Raw genomic sequence first — 5755 nt, forward strand, 5'->3', positions numbered from 1 at the left:
TATATATGTATATGAAATTTGGTTCTGTTTCTCAGAGAACCCTAGTACAGTAGTAATGTATTTTCTTTCCTTGCTTGGAACAAAATCATTCTTAATGCCTTTTCATGACATTAAGTGGTTGGACAGGTGCAGGAGGTCTGAGAGACCTCAGCAGGTCTGGTCTCTCACCTCATTCTTGAGCAGACTTGTACTTAAACTTTTGGTCACAAAGAATCATTTGAAATGAAAACCAAGGGGCAACTGGGTGGCTCAGTTTGTTAAGTGTCTGCCTTCTGCTCAGGTCATGATCTCCAGGTCTCCAGGTCCTGGGATTGAGCCCTGAATCATCAGGCTTCCTGCTCAGCAAGAGGTCTGCTTGGGATTCTCTCTCTCCCTCTGCCCCCCCCCCCCCCCGCTGTTCTCTCTCTCTTTCTCTCTCAAATAAATAAATAAAAATCTTTAATAAAAAAATAAGTGAAGATCAATTCTTCCTCTGCTATCTACCATGTTAGCTACATCTAAAATTATGTGCATTTGTAGGGTGCCTGGGTGGCTCAGTAGGTTAAGCACCTGCCTTTGGCTCAGGTCATGATCCCAAGGTCCTGGGATTGAGCCCCGCATAGGGCTCCCTGCTCAGCGGGGAGACTGCCTCTTCCTTTCCCTCTGTGTTCTTTCTCTCAAATAAATCTTTAAAAAAATAAAAATAAACAAAACTACATGCACTTGTAATAACAAAAGACTGGAGACAGCCAAAATGTTCATCCATATGATGGAGTACCATGTAGTGGTCATGGAATTGGAGATAAACTGAGTGGTAAAAAGCAAGGTGCCCCACACTGTGCTTCCATTTGGGCGGGTGATAGGAATATATGCACATTTGCTTACAGGTCTCCAGTCCCTTGTCCATAATCCCCAAATCCAAAAAAACATCTGAAAACCAATCTTTCTTTTGGTTTGTGGCAAACTTATGTGGTAGCAAAACAAGAGATAAAAAGGTGTGAAGACACTTGCAGTTGGTACTTATCCTTATTAGTGTGAATACCTTATACTGACTTACAGGTGACCTGCAGCCTGTCTGCCTGGGATTGACAGGGTTCCTTGAGTCTGGATGGAACTTCCAGGGCTCAGATCCGGGCGATGAGTCATCCTACACAGAACCTACAGGGGGTCGGGGGAGGAGGTGTTACTAAATACATGTATATGCACCTCGGTACCTGTCTGACACCTGAAAAGTTCTGGATTCTGAAACCAATCTGTCCCTAAGGATTTTGGATGAAGGCCTGTGGACCTGAATGTTCATGGTCTAACTCTGGCAAGAGACACAGCTCTCAGCTGCAGCGCCTGGGAAGGAAATGGGTGGCTGCGAGGCAGAGATAGGATGGAACATTTTCCCTGCATATTATTTTGCAACTTTTGACTATGAACCATGTGAATGCATTGTCTCCTAAAAAAATAAATACAGGAAATTATGGAAAGGCGAAACTGCACTTCTGAGTAAACTACAAATAGAATTTTAAAGATTTCAAAAAACTGAAATCACTGTGCTACGGTTATGGATGCCGTCAAGACAATATTTGTCTTTCTGATTCTGCTGATTCCAGCATATTCCGTCCTCAGAGCCGCTTGGGCTCCGGAGCCCCGATTTGGGGAGAGACTTGCTCTCGGTTTTGTAAACTAAGAATGCTGAGTAGGTATCTCGGGGAGCAGCAGGTGGCCCAGGGCTCTGGCATCGGGAGCCTGCTCCACGGCCCCCCGGGCGATTTTTTTTTTCCTGGTTAGTAGTTGTTATTATTATTTTGAAAAATCAAGAACAATCATGCAAAGCAAGTAGAAACAGGCTGGGTCAGCTGAAAAGTGCCCACACGCTCCCGCCCTGGGTCTCTGGTTGATATAATTAGCCGGTTGTATCCAGCGGTGAGTGGGCGGCTCGCTCCCGAGCACCGGCAAGGCCGGGGGATGATGTAACCGAGGGCTAGCCCGGGCAAGGCCGAGCCCGAGCGGGCCTCCGGAGATGCTGACGCGACGCTGTGCGGCGGGAGCGGGATGGGGGGGGGGAGGGGGAGGGGGAGGGGAGAGAATGGGGGTTGGAGAGGGGAGGGGAGGGGGAGGGGAGAGAATGGGGATGGAGAGGGAGGAGGAGGGGAGGGAGAGAATGGGGGTTGGAGAGGGAGGGGAGGGAGAATGGGGGTTAGAGAGGGGAGGGGGAGGGGGAGGGGAGAGAATGGGGGTTGGAGAGGGAAGGGAGAGGGGGAGGGGAGAGAATGGGGGATGGAGAGGGGAGGGGGAGAGAAAATGGTGGGGGAGAGAGAATGGTAGGGGGAGGGGAGGGAGGAAGGAATGATGGGGGGAGGGGGAGGGTCAGGGCTGCAAGGTGGTGTGGGGGTGGGGTGGGGTGGGGGTGGCTTGGGGAGGCTGACTGCCCGGAGGAAAAGGTGGCCTTCTGTTCACCCAGGCTTGAGCACCCCTCTTGCCCCCCACCCCTCCTTCTGCTGAGAGCTTCTGGAGCTGAGGAAGGGGTTCCTGAGCATGGCTAGACTACATCCGGGCTCCCAAAGCTGTGAGGGTGGAGGATGCGAATGGCTCAGTCAGCGGGGGAGATTTTGCAGAATCCCTGGGAACCTGTGTGCCTGGCTGCCCGCTGCCCAAATTCTAATTCAGTAGGTTCAGGTAGGGCCAGAAATTGGAATATGGTTTTCGTTGTATTGGTTACTATTTAAAATGATATTAACCCTTACAAAGATACATTACGAGGAATAAGCCTACCTTGCACACACACGTGGGGTGGGCGGGTGGCGGCAAGCAGGCGGTACACACCACAGCTCCAGCCCCTGGATGCAGTGACACAACCAGGGAAAACCCATGTGCTTGTGGGTTTTCTTTCTTTTCTTTTTTTAAAGATTTTTATTTATTCATGAGAGACATAGAGAGAGAGAGGTAGAGAGACATAGGCCGAGGGAGAAGCAGGCTCCCTGCGGGTACTCAATCCCAGGACCCCAGGATCACATCCTGAGCCAAAGGCAGAGGCTCAACCACCACTGAGCAACCCAGGTGCCCTGAATATTTTTCAAAAGAGAGTTCCCTTTCCTCCCACTCTATAGGTTGAGTAGGAGGAGCTGGTTGAGCTGGAGGAAGCGAAGGCTAATGGGGGGGTGGGATCAGGCATCTACTCGGTGATAAAGGAGGATTGGGTCCCCCCAGAAAGCCACCCCACCACGGCATCCCCCCAATGCCCCACCAGGTCAGGTCCAAGCCGGGTCCCACAAACCCCATCAAGAACCTTTCAGTGTCTCTGTACCTCTATTTCAGGCAATAAAAGGCCTTTTCTTCCTTCCTTCCTTCCTTCCTTCCTTCCTTCCTTCCTTCCTTCCTTCCTTCCTTCCTTCCTTCCTTCCTTCCTTCCTTCCTTCCTTTTTTTTTACAAGATTTTATTCATTTATTCATGAGAGACACACAGAGAGAGGCAGAGACCCAGGCAGAGGGAGAAGCAGGCTCCATGCAGGGAGCCTGAAGTGGGACTCGATCCTGGGTTTCCAGGATGACACCCTGGGCGTGAGGCAGGCGCTCAACCTCTTAGCCACCCAGGCGTCCCTAAAAGACCTTTTCTTAGTAATCCTCCTAGGCCAGTGGGCCTTTTTCAGATGGATTTGCTGAGTAAGGGGTTTTCCTGCATTTCAATGTTCTCACAGACTTTGATGTTGGCTAGTGAAAACAAAACAAAACAAAACAAACCTGTGTACCAGAGAGGGGAAACTGGGTCCTGCTGTGTGGTTTTAAGACAAGTCACACTGTCTCTTTGTGTCCCGGTTTCTTCCTTTGGGAACTAAGATACATCTAGATAGTAGATACATCTACTAAAACATCAGGCCTGCCTCATGTTTTTCAATAATCTCAGGGAGACTGTAAAGTTACATATAGGAAAACACCCATTTTATAGATGAAGATACTGAGGTCCAAGTTCGTGCAGCGCAGAGGTGTCACTGTTCTTCTTGTAAGGTCCAGAAACTTGGCAGGAAAAGACCCTCTTTTTTTTTTTTAAGATTTTATTTAAAAAAAAAAGATTTTATTTATTTATTCATTAGAGACACAGAGAGGGACGCAGAGACACAGGCAGAGGGAGAAGCGGGTTCCATGCAGGGAGCCCGATGTGGGACTCGATCTTGGCACTCCAGGATCACGCCCTGGGCTGAAGGCAGGCGCCCAACCGCTGAGCTACCTGGGTGTCCTGGAAAATACCCTCTTGTGGGAAGATGGGGGGCAGAGTGAGGGGCTCTGATGTGCCTCTGTCCCCTGCTGTGACAGAGATGGCTAGCAGGTCATCACAAATCTGTGCTATCTAGGGACAGCATTGACCCTTGCATCTAGGTGGGGACACATGACAGGTTCTCACCAATAAAATGTGGGTGGGAAATGGTGCATGTTACTTTTTTTTTTTTTTTAAGATTTTATTTATTTATTTGCCAGAGAGAGAGAGCGCGCAAGCACAAACAGGGGGAGCAGAAGAAGGAGAGGGAGAAGCAGGTTCTCCACTGAGCAAGAAGCCGGATTCAGGGCTTGATCCCAGGACCCCAAGATCATGATCTGAGCCAAAGGCAGGCACTTAACTGACTGAGCCACCCAGGCAGGCCTGATGCATGTCACTTCTCAGCCAGATGTGAAGAAATGCACATGCCTTCTTCTTGGTTTTTCTCCTTCCTCCAGCTGGAAGCAGAGATCCTGTTGTTCCAGGGAATGGTGGAGCCAGTCAAGAGCCTGAATCCCTGAATCACCACACTGGACATCGGCTACTTGCCAACCAGAACACCTTAGTTGTGCTCATGTGTGTGTGAGAAATAAACATCTTTGGGTGTCTCGAAAATCAATTTGAGAGTTGATTTGTTATAATGGCTTGTGTCATCCTAATACACACCCCCACTTTTCTTCCTGAGTCTAGGCCTAAGCTGCTTACCTGTTCCCAGAAGGGGACATGGATAATTATTTCTCACAGCAAATGCCGGGTTGTTTGAAATGACGGAATGTGGGGAATGGAGATTTTGTCTCCTCCTTAGGTCTGAGATTGGGGCCACCAGCATTCAGGGCCTGGGGGTTGCAGCTGTTGGCATTCTGCAATGGCTCTGGCGGGGTTAGGACCATGTGTGACACTCGGAGGAACTCCTAGGGAAGCAAAGACAAGGACAAACAGCTGATGGGAGGGTGAGGCCACAGCCAGAGCCTTGGGTCTGCCCTGACTCTCTGCCTGTGTCACCTCACTAGAAGCCAGTACCTCCTGGCACCTCCATTTTTCCCATCTGTAGTATGAGTCATGGATGTGGAGTGAGAGTGAAGTGGGGATGGTAAGGAGTCAGGTAATAAATCTGAAATCCTAAAATCACTTTTAAGACTCCACACTGCTGTGCAATCAAAAGATCCAAACCCAAGACTCCTAGAACTTTAGTTTATGCAGGGGATAAACTATGCACCTTCCTTGGGAGGCGCTTAAAGATAATTTGTTAGGGAAGAAAACAATGAAAGATCACATAATTCCTTCTCTTTGGGGGGATCATCCAGAAGGCTATTCTAAGCTAAAGGGCCTGGGAGATGAGTGTCTTGGGGCTTTGAAGGCCAGCTCAGAGGACTGAGCTCAATTCCCTTTGCTATCAAATGTGTACTCTCAGGCGTCTAGCATCTGAAATTCTAGCATTAGTGCTTCATTACTTTGCATATCCATTTGTTCCTCCACAAAAACGCAAGCAACGATAATCCCTAACATTTGTTCAGTGTTTTGGACTTATTCCAATAA

At 49.1% G+C, this 5755-nt stretch overlaps 1 long non-coding RNA gene across 1 annotated transcript; it reads left to right on the forward strand.

Annotated features, from left to right (window-relative positions):
• Positions 1-2410: 2410 nt before the first annotated feature.
• On the forward strand, positions 2411-4838 carry LOC118350499 (uncharacterized). The gene is made up of 2 exons (XR_004804434.2): positions 2411-2646; positions 4441-4838. It is a non-coding gene; the product is annotated as an uncharacterized LOC118350499 (long non-coding RNA).
• The last annotated feature ends 917 nt before the right edge of the window (positions 4839-5755 follow it).

This window comes from Canis lupus, chromosome 12 (assembly GCF_003254725.2).
Source record: "Canis lupus dingo isolate Sandy chromosome 12, ASM325472v2, whole genome shotgun sequence".
Taxonomy (NCBI): Eukaryota; Metazoa; Chordata; class Mammalia; order Carnivora; family Canidae; genus Canis; species Canis lupus.